General features: G+C 36.8%; 1 protein-coding gene across 4 annotated transcripts in view; it reads left to right on the top strand.

The window, feature by feature from the left end:
- Positions 1 to 522: 522 nt before the first annotated feature.
- NIPBL (NIPBL cohesin loading factor) overlaps positions 523 to 14,926 on the top strand; it is a 180,625-nt gene continuing 166,221 nt past the window's right edge. For 3 of the 4 annotated variants that reach the window (XM_057708179.1, XM_057708176.1, XM_057708177.1), the window contains exon 1: positions 616 to 939. The gene's annotated coding sequence lies outside the window, so the exon portion shown is untranslated. Of the gene's footprint in view, positions 940 to 14,926 lie in introns of all 4 variants that reach the window. The other variant, XM_057708175.1, reaches the window with a different exon arrangement.

Below are 14,926 nucleotides of genomic sequence, written 5' to 3'. Positions count from 1 at the left end.
GGTCGCCGTCGGATCGCGGGCGTCCTCTACGCGGCCGCCCCGAGCTCGGCTCCCGAGAGCTAATGACGAGCCGCTGGGGGCGGCGGGCGCGGCCTGCAAGCCGGTCCGGGCCTGAGCGCCCACACCCCCACCCCACGCACACGACCACCACCAAACTCGGGCCCCGCTCCGGTCGGCCTCCAGGAAAATAAAGATCAGGAAGGCCCGGCCCGCCCGTGCCGCAGCGAAAACGCCGCTCCGCAGGATCGACCCCAAAAGGCAACATCCACAGCCGCCCCGAGGAGCAGGGTGCAGAGGAGAGCCGCCGCCTCCGCCGCCGCCTCGCTGCCGGCCGCCGCCCGGCTCCGGGTGCGGTGCGGGGCAGGGCGGCGCGGCCCGCGCGGTGCGGCGCTGCCGAGGACGCGAGCCGGAGTGGCGGCGGCGGCGGCGGCGCGGCGGTGGCGGAAGTGGAGTGGGGAAGAGGGGGTGGTTGTTAGTGTTTGGCGCCGGCGGAGGGAGTCATTCCTGCAGCTGCACTTCCGGTCGGCATTTTGTTCTGAGAGGGAGAGACGGAACGAGAGAGAGAGACACACAGGGCTCCTTCCCCCCCCGCCCTCCCCCCCCTCCCTCCGTCGGTACCGACTCACCCGACACCACCAAGCCGCAGGGAGGGACGCCCCCGCCGACTGGAGGATTGGTTCCCGGGCCGGCGGCGATGCCCCCCCGGTAGCTCGGGCCCCTGGTCGGGTGTTTGTGAGTGTTTCTATGTGGGAGAAGGAGGAGGAGGAGGAAGAAGAAGCCGCGATTTGTCTTCTCGGCTGGTCTCCCCCCGGCTCTACATGTTCCCCGCACTGAGGAGACGGAAGAGGAGCCGTAGCCACCCCCCCTCCCGGCCCGGATTATAGTCTCTCGCCACAGCGGCCTCGGCCTCCCCTTGGATTCAGACGCCGATTCGCCCAGGTAAATTCCTGCTCTTTATTTCGGCGGCGGCGGCGGCGGCGGCGCCAGGTCCTCAGCGTCTCTCCTCCTCGCTCCCCTCCCCGCCGTTTCCTTAGCGGCCCCAGGTCTCCTCCACGGGCGAGTCTAGAGTTCGCTCGTCTCTGGTGGCAGCCGCCCTGGGTGGCGGTGGTTTTGTACCCTCTCCCGGCCGGCTCCAGTGGCGGGGACTGGGCTCCTGCCGGGCGGCCGGGGAGGCGTAGGCCCGGCGGAGAGTGCAGGCCGCGGGCCAGCGGAATCTACTTGAGCTCGGGGATTAGGAGAGCTCCGGGCTGAGCGGAGCTGCTGCTGGTCGGTGACAGGCCTCGCCCGGGAGAAGAGCCGTAGCTAGTGAGGAGGCGGAAACAATACAACTAACAGCAAATGTGCCCTGGCCGTCCCCATATTTACAACTTTCCCGGTCCGGGAGTGGGGAACGTCCCAGTGAAACAAACAACCCCCCTTCTTCCCCCTGTGACCCCACGAAGGGAGGAAGTAGTTTCAGTTAGTGAGACAAATGTAAATACTCAGACACGGATCCAGTGGTGATTCTTTTCCTGTGTAAAACTTGTTTGGACGTCGGAAAGTTAATAAAGACTCATTTTCTTTTTGAAAAGAATTAAATCGTCCACGTGAATATTTAATATAGAAAACCGTAATGTGGTAGACACTGCATATGACCCCCCCACCCACGCAAAGAGCTTTTATGTTGTTGTTTGACAGTGTGTTGCACATGGGCTTTTTATTCAAAGACAAGTATAAAGTACTTGACAGGTTTACCCTGCCACTTTATATTTGTGTGCGTTATATAAGGACGGTTTTAAACGATTATACGTAAAACACTCAGATACTTCCTGATCTAAACGTGTAGACGCTTAAAAAGGTTTTTAAATGTTCTGAGAATTGTGCTGAGATACGGTACAAGCACTTTTCTTTAAAAGGATAGAAATTAAGTTATGCTTAAAAATCCCTGGTAAGTTAAAAAAAAATGTAGAAGGTGCCATCCTTTCATCTCAGGGCAGATCTTCTTGAGGTCCCAGGATTGTCATTGGCTGTTTGTGCCCATGATGTTTGACTGTGTAATGAGAGAGGTGTCATTTTAATAGGTCAAATGTATCTGTAAATGCTGGAGAAAAATATCAGTTCTATCTTAAATTTTAGTTCATAAGTAAGAGTTTAGATCTTCTTTATGGAGGCATTGGTAATGTAGGTTGGTATAAGGGAAAAACCAGTTTAAAAGTCCTCAGCCATACAAGTTGCATAGAAAAATAAATGTACCTGGGTTAAACTGTTTTGATACTTTGTCTCATAATCACTGAAGGAAAACTTTCGTTGGTTAAAATGAAGCAACACTGATCAACAAAGTCCCTTATTTATTAGTGGGTGTTACATTGGTTCGAATTTTTTGTCTCATTAAGTTATTATTGTCATTGTAGAATAAGTAACTTTTCTGAAGGTTATTTTTGAGTTTAGCCCTCTGCTTAAAATAAATTGTTCCACATTTCCTGCAAACGTATGGATAAATGTTAAAAAGAGTGAAGTTAATATAGCTGTCACGTACTGGGCATGTTTTTAATGCTATAAATCCGTGTAGTAGTCAGTAGCGTGTCCGTGATTTGTATTGGTCAGGGAGCAGTTTGAATTTTAAAAAGCCTGAAGCTCCTGCTGAGCCCCAATCCCGGCCTCCCTCCCTCCCACTAATCTCCCATTCCTGTCTTTGTGCTGCCTGCTCCTGTTAGACACTGTTTGCTACTGGGCCTCAGGCCTACACTGGGTGGGGGGCACGCGAATGGGCGAGGGGGGAGGTGGGGGGAGAATACAGAAGATGGGAACAGTTCACTTCTTAAGCGGAGGATTTGGGGGTGGGGGGTGGGAGGCGGGGTAAGGGCTTCAATATAAATGTTTAAAGGCCCTTATATGAACCTGTGATTGTCTTTACAACTTTTATTTAAATAAAATACTGAGACGTATGTCAAGGGATGAACATACTTCTACTAAAGGTAATGGAAAGAGGAGTTCTGCTTGCTTAGTTTTCATCAACAGGAACAACTTATCTTTAGCGTTTTATACTTAAAGTGAGCTTTCTTGCACAGATGTTTGAGTCAGTATGTTAGATATCTGTTTATGTGATTGATTTCTTTATTGTGACTTTGGAATTAAAGTAAATTAGTTCTTATCAGATCTTATTTTCCTAATTCTACATATTTAGTAATCTGTAAGTAGTATAGATTGTGTGATAGCTTTCATTCAGATAGTATAAATATTTCTTTAAAGTAGGTTGAAAATATTTTTTGTTTGGTCCAAACCAATTAAATAGGTTATTTTTAAAGGAGAAGACATTGTGAAACTTGAGTAAAACCTAAACTTGAACTTTACATTTTTGATAACTTCGTTGAAAGGAATGATTTGTGTTCCCTAGAGATTATGAATAGTCTGCTCTACCTCCCCTGTATTGGTTGGGATAGTCACCAGTGGCTAATCTTGTATTTCCATATTTTTTTTAAAAACTTCAGTGAACGGAAACAACTATAAGTGTTCCAGAAATCTTATAATGCTAGTTATATTATTTGGGTAAGTACTTTGTGATATACCTAGAGGAAATTTCAACAGTATGGTTTATTGTTTCTTTTGAGTCTGCAGAGTTACCAGTAACTTATAATAATTAATTGAAAGAAAATAGTTTTAGAGTATATCATGAAAGTCTAGTAAATCAAATTGAAGTTGAACAGTAAATAATTATTTCTAGTGTTTTGAGATGAGTATATCAGATGCTTCCTTTTGAAAGCCATTCAAAAAATTTGTTTACTAAAGTTATTTGAAAGCTTTTTGAACCTGTGCTAGGGGATCATTGTAGTGCTGTCCACCTTTAAGAAGAAAAGAGTTATATTTGAAGAAAGACTATTTCAGATTCTCTTTGGGGATAAAAAGTGAAAGTTTTCAGTATGGTAGTAAACCTAGTTTTGGTTTTCTGCATAGTGATCATTATTAAATTTCAAAAATATTATGAACAGAGCTGTACCAATTCAAACATGAAGAAGTTTTCTTTATTTGGAGCCAGGCTACCCAACTCAAACATGTATTTTCTAAGGCTTCCTAAGCTAATTTCATACTTAATTTTTTTGGTACCAATTCATAATCAAACTGCTATAGCCATCTGTGTTATATTTTGACATACTCTTGTATTTTTATTCTTCCAAAATAAGATGTAAAAATTAATAATAAAGAGTAAATAAAAACTATAGAGTTTGAGTTTTACACAATTTCATTTAACTTTTTCCATTCCATTGCTTATTAGAAAAAGCATAATTTGTAGGTAATTCTGAAATTTTTAAAATAATGTAAGATTTTAGTTTTATATAAAGTGATTGGGAAGACTGAGGTAAATAAAAATTCTTTTCATAGAAAGGTACCTTCAGTTCTGTTTATCACATTTATTTGCAATAAAATGAATAGGAAATTACTGACTAGGAACTTTATAGAAGCCTGGTAATTAAGTGTTTAGTTCACATGTTTACTTTATTATCCTGAGCATACTAAGTTGGCTTTGGTGGTGTGGTCTTATATAGCTTTTAAAAGTCATTTAAAAATATACTTTTTGAACGAAGTTTTTTTTTTTTTCTTCTATTTTTAGCAGCTGTCAATAATTATTCTTCGTATTTTTAAATTGGTCCTTTTTCAAAGTGGAGTTCATTCATAAGTATTCTCATTTCCCTGCAAGATAAATGACCAGCGTGATTTCCATTTTTGATGAAAAACTCAGAGGCCACGTGATTTGTGTAGATTCATGTAGTGACTCAGTGGGAGATTAGGGTATTCTCTGACTCTTAATAGTTTCTTATTAGATTATGTTGCTTAACGAAACGTGTGAACTTTGGTCATAAAGCTAGGTATTGCTCAGTTCTGACACTGATACCATTTGTGATTTTTTTTTTTTCAATTATCTGAGTCCAAGGTGCTTTTCTCATCTCCATAGAGAGAGATGATACAATCTTTTGATTGTATTTTCCTGTATGAAAACAGTACTTTTACATTATGAATCTTGACCCTGTGTGTATATGTTTGGTGCTTGAATGATTGAGTTTATTTACATATGTCCCTCTTCAGGAGTGTAAGTGAATTAACTGTATTTGTAGTAAATAATGACTCAAAGTTTTATTTGTATTCTATTTTTTAATTACGAGAGGAATTTTAGTGTTTCTAGTTGATTTAAAAGCAACTTTAAACACCAGATCTGTAGTCAATTTTAATGAATTGAGTCTTGTCAGATTGCATTATGTTTTAAGGCAGGTTCCTTTCTATTCCTGGAGTGATACTACTAGGAGAGATCATTTCTTGTTACAGCATTGCCAGCTAGATAAGATTTTGAGGGCTTATTATTTGCCAGGAATTGTGTTACATTTGTGTGATCCCACAATGTTATCTCATTTAATTCTTCTAACAAGCTCATGAAATAGAAACAACTATCAGCCACAATTTATAAATGAAGAAACTGAGGCTGGAAATGTCAGAAAATTGTTTATTGTCTTATAAGTAGTCTGGTCAATCTGATTTATATTTGTTCTTAAGGATTTAGGATTCCACATTTCTAGTTTTGGTAAATTCTTAATATTATCCTTAGTTGCTCAGTTGATTCAATACTTAAAAGTCATGTAGTCAAGGAAATTATGTACTTCAGATAAAGAACTAAAATAGAATTCATACTATATATGCTATATGTATTAATAATAATTTCAATAATTTTGAAGTCAGCAAATCTTTACTCTTATATTTTAACTTCGAGTTTGTTAATCTGAATTTTTTACCTCTTTTAAGATTTTTATATTGAGTTGAAATTGTCAAAACATCTTTCTAGAAAGGAAAAATTGAGCTTTAGAGTGATGTTGTTCATAGAAATGTATATGACCAAGTAATTGCATTATAGTAGATGGATCTATAAATTAGTGTGACTGGTACTTTTTTAAAATTCCAGTATTTATATAATCAAAGAATGTGGATTCTTTTGAAGTTCTCAACTTGGGAGGTCGTGCACTTATTCCAGAACTGCTGCCATTACATACACTCTTATGGGGATTCCTTTAGTGAATACCTTTGTGGACCTTGAGGTGGTCTTTTTCTCATCCTTAATGGCAAATGTTTATCTTCAGGGGTGAATTTGTTTTAGAGACAGTAAAAAAAGTAATTTAGAACTTAGTTTAGGAAAACTAAGATTTAAGATCTTTTTTGTGTCAGGCACTGTGTTGAGTGCCTTACATTTGTAATATGTAATATTGCTGAGTGATTCCCATGTGCCAAAAACTGTGCCAGGGGCTTTATATGGATTTTCTCAATTCTTCAGGGTATAGTATGGATTTGGTTACATTTATTGCCCGAAAATATTTGAGAAAACTGAGGTATAAATGATTAAGTGACTAAGGTCACACAGCCAACAAGTGGAAGAAAGTGGAGAAAGGACTTCAGAGTTGCTGCTTTAACCACCAACCTTGACCACTACACTGTTTATCGTGATTTGAACCTCCCAACTCTCCAGTGAGGTTAGTGATAATGTTCTCGTTTTACACACAAGTAAGTTGAAGCTCATCATGTTCAGTAACTTGTCCAAGGTAGCAAATCTAACAGGTGTTCGAGATAGGATCCCAAATCAAATATGTCTAATTCTGAAACTTCTGTTCTTTCCATTCTACCACCCTGCCTCTTCAGGATTTATAATACTTTTTGTTTGTTTGTTTGTTTGTTTGGTAAAACAGATAGGCTTGGCTATAAAGTAGTGAGACTTGTTTTTCTTGTATGGCTTATAAAGAGGTCTTGAAGATAATTTAAAAAGAGGAATTCTAAAATTTTTTGGTCAATTATAGCTGATTCATTATTTGATTATAGTCTTTTAAAACATACCTTGTTACTCTACATCATATAAAATATACAAAAGGTTTCTATATACAAATGTACATTTAAGCAGAATATTGATGTTTAAATATAAAGTATGCTGTATTTTTTGAAAATACAGTGGAAAAGACACTTTATTTTCATATTATTGTGATTCTTGAATTTTTTTATAAAAGTGTTAAGCATTAAATAATATTCTCAAGAATACATTAAATTTTTAACATAATTTGTGTAGGTAAATTTTTTTGCCATCTTATGCGTGTGTAACATATCATTTCACATGATATACCAAACTCTTAAAATTTTCTTTTGTATGTGTTTGCCTTTTGATGGAAAGGAAAAACTTTTTCAGGATGCAGAAACATGGTATTAGCAAAATCGATTAATTTATTTATTAAAATAATTTTGTATAGGTTTTCCTCTCCTGAGAAATTCAGAAGCTGTGACATAATTTTGAAATACTGGATTCCTTTTCGTTAGAATGAACATATTTGGGTCACTTGTACTTCTCAGTTTCTTTATTCTTGCGCTGAGAAATGCGTATGTACTTTATGAGTACAGTTTTTTAAAAATAGTCATTGATTCTAGATACCTTAAAAACTAATAGTGCTTGAAACACTAACGAATTATTAAAACTCAAACTGTAGTTACTCTAAAAATATTAATATTTATGATGGTATATTTAATTTTTTTATTTACAAACAGACGTGTCCTTGAAATGAATCCTAGTAAGGAAATACATCATTGAGTTTTCTCAACACTGCCACTTGGCAGCTCTTTCAGGATTTTATTTTATTTGTTGTTTTGCTTGGTTTTTCCCCTATAAATGCTATGTTTTATTTTATTTGCGTTTTTTTTTAATTGAAGTATAGTTGATTTATAATATTGTGTTTTAGGTGTACAGCATATTGATTCAGTATTTTTGTAGATTATATTCCATTATAGGGTATTGTAAGATAAAGGGTAAAATTCCCTGTGCTATCCCGTATATCCTTGTTGCTTATGTATTTTAACCCTTTCAGGATTTTAAAATCCGCTTTTAGTTTTCTTTGTCTGATAGGATTGTGGGTTGCCAGTTTCTACCTAAAGAAGGTGATGGTCTGAGTATAGGCTATATGTAATCTAGTTTTCTTTGGTAATGACCAAACAGAAATTTTACATGCGTATATACTGGACCTAACTCCCATTTTAAAAAAACACTGTTCTTAAAAAATTAATGCACATAACATAATGCTTTTTCCAGGATTCTGCCTATGTCTCAGAAAACTGTTAAGGTCAAAAGTTGAAATGTAATGACCTGAAAGCTACTGTTATCATTTTCTTCCCTTTGAGAAAAGAATTAAGAATTCAGTATTTATGCTGTAACCTACTTCCTGAAAGACATATATGACATATATTTAACTCTACTAATATTCTCTTTCCCTTTTCTTATGTATCTTTTCCTCTCTCTGTCAGTGTCCATGCAATCTTTATCTCCCCCTAAGCAAATTTTTACATAGCTTGGGAAATATGGGTGGTATTGTTAATGTTAATGAAACCTAGAGCAGTTTAAAAGGCCTCAAATTCTGAGATCATCATAAGTTCGAAATATTGCTAGTGAAAAAGCACTGACACTAACAGTGAAAATGTGTATTTGTGTAGCATTCTTACTTTGTTCTGGAGCCATGTTATTTCCCAAAACATCAGCTCAAGGACCAGAAATTTTTCTTGAAGGAGAAAGAGAAAGCATGGCCTTTTTTGTGAACATTTCCCTGGCCATTTAATTTCATAGCATTTGTCAGTTTTTTGCTTATACCTGTTGATAAGATAATTTGTTCCTATGTCTTTCAGCCGTACTAAACCATCAACTCTATGAGAGCAAGGAGACTATTATTTCCATCTTTATGTCTGTAACACCACTGCAGTGCTTGTTCTATATTGTAGGTATTCATTACATTTTTGTTGAACTGATTAATTAGAATTAAACTGTTTGGTAGAATCAGTACATACATAAGTATTTTAAACATCAAAGAAAAACTTTAAACAGTTTTTTTTTTTTTAGCTGTTAGGATTGGGGCTTAGGAAGCATAGGAAGGGGCTTTTGTTTTGCTCCCTTGGACAGTAGAATTGAGAGTAACATACTGGGTTTTATTGTAAGAGGGAAGGTAAGTACTTTGTTTCAAGCTTAAGGTTGATTTATTGTAGTTTTTATTTTCTTTGCAAATTTAAGTATTATATATAATAACAATTTAGATAAGTCAACTGTAGTTAGAAATACATTACAGCACGTTAAAAATGCAAGTAGTGATATGGTGACTGAAATTTTTTAAGGAAGGCTTATTGAGGTAAAATTTACACAATAAAATTCACTATTGCTGGTGTAGAGATTGATGAGTTTTGACCAGACATTATCTTGCAACTACTACCTTAATCAAGATATATACTACTTCCATCACCCCTCAAAGTTCCCTTATATCCTTTGTAATCAATTTCCTACCCCTACTGTAGCCCCTGGCAGTCAGATCTAATTTCTGTCCCTATAGTTATATATTTTCTAGAATGTCACATAAATGGAATCATACTTATGTAGGCTTCTCTGTGTGGTTTCTTTCACTTAGCATAAGGCTTTTGAGATCCATCCGTGTTGTTGCATGTATTAGTAGTTTGTTGGCATCTGAATTTTGAAATTGAACTTAATATACTCTAACTTTGGTACTACACTGTCAAAAAATACTTTGAACAGTTTTAGATATTTGTCTCAGATCTTGCAGCTGCTTTATTATTGGATATAATTTTACTTGCCCATATTTACCCCTCAACTCCAGAAATCTTGTAATTTACATTACTGTTGAGTGGCATTTATTTATGCTAGTTAATTCTGTTAGGTTAGATGCTCTACCAAGTAGGTAAAATAGACATTGCCCTCTTTTTTCATCATAATTAAAAATAGGTAGCATCATGTATCTTGAACATACAGCATATAGAAAATGGAACAGTGGTGCAGTGATAACTCAACCAAAAATTGAGTTTACATTTTGTTTGTTTAATGTTTGGTGTTTATACTAAAAATAGAGCATAGGTTATAGTGAAGAACAGTCATTGCTTCTCTTCTAATGCTTAAAGTTAAAGAAGTAGTGCTATTTACTGAAAGTTGGGGGAGATAATGAGAAAAGGGTCATTTTATTTGACCACCTATTTTGTTCCCTCTCCCTCCTCCCTTTTTGAAACAGCTTTCTCTCTTGGATTCAGGGATGTCAATCTCTCATTTGTAGATGCTTTGCTAGCTCTTCTGTCGCTGCCCACTCCTTAAATATTGGTATTCCCAAGGTGGTTCTTCACCCTTCATTCTGTTCTCTCTTCCTATTGATTTAATCTATTCATTTGACTTTTTTAACATGCTGATGACTCACACAAATCTATCTCCAGAATGTAATTCTCTTCCGAGATAGATCCAGCTGTCTTACCAGGCACCTCCTGATGTCCCATAAATACTGTACGTTCAGAAGTAGTATAGAAATCTGAATTTATCTGTCACATTTTCCCTACCCTTACCCCCCCCCCACTTAAAAAGAAAAACTGTTCTTAAAACTATGTGAAGTGGGTTAATGTTCCCATTCTTAACTCAAGTTGCCTGAACTAGAAACTTAGTAATAATGCCTGACCCTTCTTCTTTAGTGTATCTCCAAATGAGTTGTTTACCCAGTTCTGACATTCATAACACCTTCCTGAATATCACTTGAATCCATCCCTCCTTTACCGTTTGATCCTGAGAGTGGTCATGTACATACAACTTGTTGGATGGAATAATTTAAAGTATTTTAAGAAAGATTTAGACATAATTGTGAAAGATGTATTTAGTGTTAGGATACTTTTTGCTCATATGCTTGGGCTCTGATATTTAAAATTAAGGTGCAGTTTTCAGTAACATTCATGTTTTATAACTTAAATGTGAATGTCTTCTGTACCCATTTCCATATCTAAAATCCAGGACTTCTTGTTTTAGAGCCCAGTTATCAAGTAGAACAGTTTGAACTCAGTTTTTTTCTTTCCATACCTTACTTTTAGAGCACTGCATTTCATGCGTGTGTACTTTCATCTAAATACTGTATGTTTATGTGTTCAGGAGCACAGTCTGAACTGAGAAGAAAATGAGAATGTAGGAGCAAAGGAAGGCTTTTTAATTGACCTTCCTGTACTGTGGAGACAAGTTTACTTGCATAACATTTTCACTTTTATTGCAGATAACGAAACTAAAGAAGCAAATGCAGTGTTCAGTTACTAGGTGTGCAAACATTTTTAATGGCAGGAGTCAGATATATTGTAGCTTTTTTTATTACTTGTTTGTGAGTTTGGAAGTTTTTGCTCATGGTTTTGTATAATCTTACAATGTTTCTTTCTTGGAATAAGAAGTTATCTCCTTATTCCCCAATTTGAACAGAAAGGTCTGCTTAGAGTTATTGATTTAAATAACCCTAAGTGTCTCTTGTGAAGGGCATCTTAAAATGCGACTCTCTCTTGAAAAATGAAGTAAACATTTTCTTCACTGTATCTAGAATTTATAACTAAAGAAATAAGAGGTGCTGTATTTTGCTCTAGAGCTAATTGTCATGTTTTTGAGAAAAATGGAATCAATCCGGAGGCTGTTTACAAAGACTGACCAAGAACCTTGCCTAGTTACTGAGTTTGTGGTGGCTTGCACATAGTAAGCATTCAGCAAACAATTGTTGAATACATGAATTTGGATTGTATTTCAGTTTTGAGATAGAAGACTGATTGGAATGACAAGATGTGTGGGCTTGCTAAATATTAAGCAAATTTGATAGAAGAAGAACATTGAGCCCATAAAAGGTAGGACAGCCTTTAAAGCAAACAATTGTGTGATTTAACTACTTGTATTTGGACAGTTAGGTTTGTTTAGCTGGATAAGAGGAAGATCTGTATATGGAAGTGTTTCTGAATTCTTTCTATTCTTTTATTCCTACTCCAGTTTTGCTTCTGATTTCAAGTATTAGCTCTGGACTTCTGTCTTCAGTGGTAAGGCACAATTTAATAGGCTCAGGGTTAAAATGACCTGCGTAGTCCAGATATGCATATTAGGACTTGGGAGGTGTTGGTGGAAAAGGGAGAGCGGTATTATAGTTCTTCAGTCGTTTCCAATTATTTCATGGTTTTTAGCTTATGTCAGAGTGCCATTGTGTGTCCTTAGTATTGAGGTGAGGGGGCCTAAACACTAGAATTTAAAATGACTTGCAAATTACAACAAGCTTGTGACTATCCTAGGGTAAAGTTCAGTATCTGAGTCTCTAATATGCTACCTCGCTGTTAAGCCGTGTTACCACTTATGCTAATTATCATATGGTTTTAGTGATTCTGTTTTCAACCAGAAGATAGCCACCAAAATTTTAACGTCTTTATGAAAATTTCATACTTCAGCAACTCTCCATTCCCTTAGTTTTCTTGGAAACGAAAACTACTTATAGTTTTCTAGTATGTTAGGTAAGGCTAAATTGTGAAATTTAGAACTTAAAAATTTTAAGAATCTCAAAGCTAAAGCTTTTCCTTTTCTTTTTTTCTTTAATTATAGAAGCGGTGTGGGAAAAAACAACATGCTATTTGGTAAATAGGAAAAATATATATATTCTCATATTTTATGTTTTTCCCTACTTGGCTTTTAATAAAAATATTTATATGAATGTAATTATGATTAAATATGTGTTTATGGTATAAATATACGTACCTAGTCCTGTTTTCTCTTAAGGTTGTATCATAAAGATTTTCCTAATTTTTTTATAGTGTTCATAAATATTTAAAATGTTACCCAACATTTTGTCAGTGGATGAACCGTAATTTTCTCTGTCATTCTACTTTGGAAATTTTACTTTCTGTACAAAAATTAGGCAGTGGGACACTATTATGTGTACGGTTTTTCCCCCTTTGCGGGCTTTATTCATTTTGAGTAGAATCCTGTTAGGAGTAGTGAGGCCAAAAGGTTTGAACCTTTAATATGTCTCTGACTGTGTATTTCCAAAAATAGTTTTACCCTTCCATAATCTTTACTTTTATTCGTGTCTTAATTCATTCACTGAATTCATTTCTTTCATATAGATACACCTTTCCTGTTAAGATTATTCTTAGGTCATTTATTTATTTGTTTTTAAATTTAATTTATTTTTTGGCTATGTTGGGGCTTCGTTGCTGTGCACAGGCTTTCTCTAGTTGTGGCATGTGGGGGCTATTCTTCATTGTGTGGGCTTCTCATTGTAGTGGCTTCTCTTGTTGTGGAGCACGGGCTCTAGGCGCGGGCTGCACTGGTTGCAGCATATGGGCTCAGTAGTTGTGGCTTGCGGGCTCTAGATCTCAGGTTCAGTAGTTGTGGCACACGGGCTTAGTTGCTCTGCAGCATGTGGGATCTTCCCAGACCAGGGATCGAACCTGTGTCCCCTACTTTGGCAGGTGGATTCTTAACCACTGTGTCACCAGGTAAGTCCCCTCTTAGGTGATTTAAATGCTCCTCTTCTCCACTGCTGTGGCTGTGGTCTCTTTCAATATATTTTTGAACTTCTTCATAATAAAAATTATGGGTTTTTCAAACTAGGTATAACATTTGGAGGTATTATATAGTGAAATTAGCATAGAGTCTAGTCTGAAGTAGCTACTAGCCAAGTGACATTTAGACCAGTCATTAAGCCCATTTCTTCAACTGTAAACTGAAGGAATTCTCAGGTTTTAAGTTTATGGACTAATAAAAACACAAAGCAAAGGGGGAAAAAAGGAACTTAGATAAATAAAATAGGGTAGGTAGGTCCTAAAAATACAGTTATAGTTAAGGGAGCATCAGTCTTTTATCTGCAGAAAAGTAGTAAGTAAATTTTAGGTTGGAACATACTAAAAAGAAAAATCAGTTTTTTGGTAGGTCCTATTACTTATACTTAATATTTGAGATATGAAACATCTAATGTGATATGCACTTGGCTGTGATCTCATATTCATTCTCTTGTTCATCAAACATCATATGTTTCCTCTATCTCAGGATCTATAAGACATTACAAGTAGTGAAATAAAATACTTCACTCTTGCCTTCAAGGATCTTATTACCCTATTATATTAGGGTAGGTTATATTACTCTAATAATAGATAAATAATTTGTTACAATATCAAGATTAACAAAGAGGGTATGGTAGGAGCACTGAGGGGGATCACCTGATTTAGAGTAGAGATGGAGTATAAACTAAGTTTAGAAGGCCATTAATTAGACTTGGGAGTCTGGGGTGACAGTTTGATTTTGGAAACTGTGGATGTTTAGATTATTGGAGCATAGGGCCGGAAAAGGAGGGTGCCAGAAAGATTTGAAGCTACAGAGAGGCGTAGGGTCCAGATTATGAAGGAATGTATATGCCTTTAAGAGTTCTACATTGAGTTCTGAGTTGGAGATTGAGTCTCAAGTTTCGTATTTGTGGGTCTTGAAGTATGAAAGTTCCATTCACTAAGATCAGGAATGTAAGAGAAGAAGGTTATAAGAATTGGAAGATGGGGTTGTGGCGGAAGGGAGAGAGATGATAATACAGTTTTAGGCATGTCAATGGGACACTCAGGTGTGTGGTGGATATGAGAGTCTCGATACTTCAGAGCTGAGAAGACATTAGGCTTTTCTTTGGCAAAGTACATAATTATGAATTGGTCTATTAGAGACTTATTTTTATGAGGACAACATTTCTAAATCTATGTAGATTTTAAAAGGATATATAAAATTTAAGTTTAAAACCATGTAGAAATCCTAGAATTTGTTTATTACCTTGAGGATATCCAAGGTAATATTCAATTTATTATTATGGTTCTGGTGTAGATATATGAATTAGAATTAGCATATAGCTTTTAAAGCCAACATAAGTTGAATAACTTTCTGCTGCTTAATAATAAGGATACAGTCTACCAAACATTGTATCACTTTTCACATTTTGGATGGAATGGGTATTAAAAAATTTAGTGACTTGGTCAAATTGTTGTAGATACTAATGGATATTTGAAAATTACTTCCAAGCCTGACCTAGAAGATCTTTCCAAACAGTCTTAAATCAGGGTTAAAGTACTATTTTTTAAAAACTCCTCCTTGGTT

The sequence above is a fragment of the Hippopotamus amphibius genome, chromosome 15 (genome assembly GCF_030028045.1).
Source record: "Hippopotamus amphibius kiboko isolate mHipAmp2 chromosome 15, mHipAmp2.hap2, whole genome shotgun sequence".
NCBI lineage: Eukaryota > Metazoa > Chordata > Mammalia > Artiodactyla > Hippopotamidae > Hippopotamus > Hippopotamus amphibius.
Note: the sequence above shows the minus strand (reverse complement) of the source record. Positions and strands in the feature narration are given on the sequence as shown.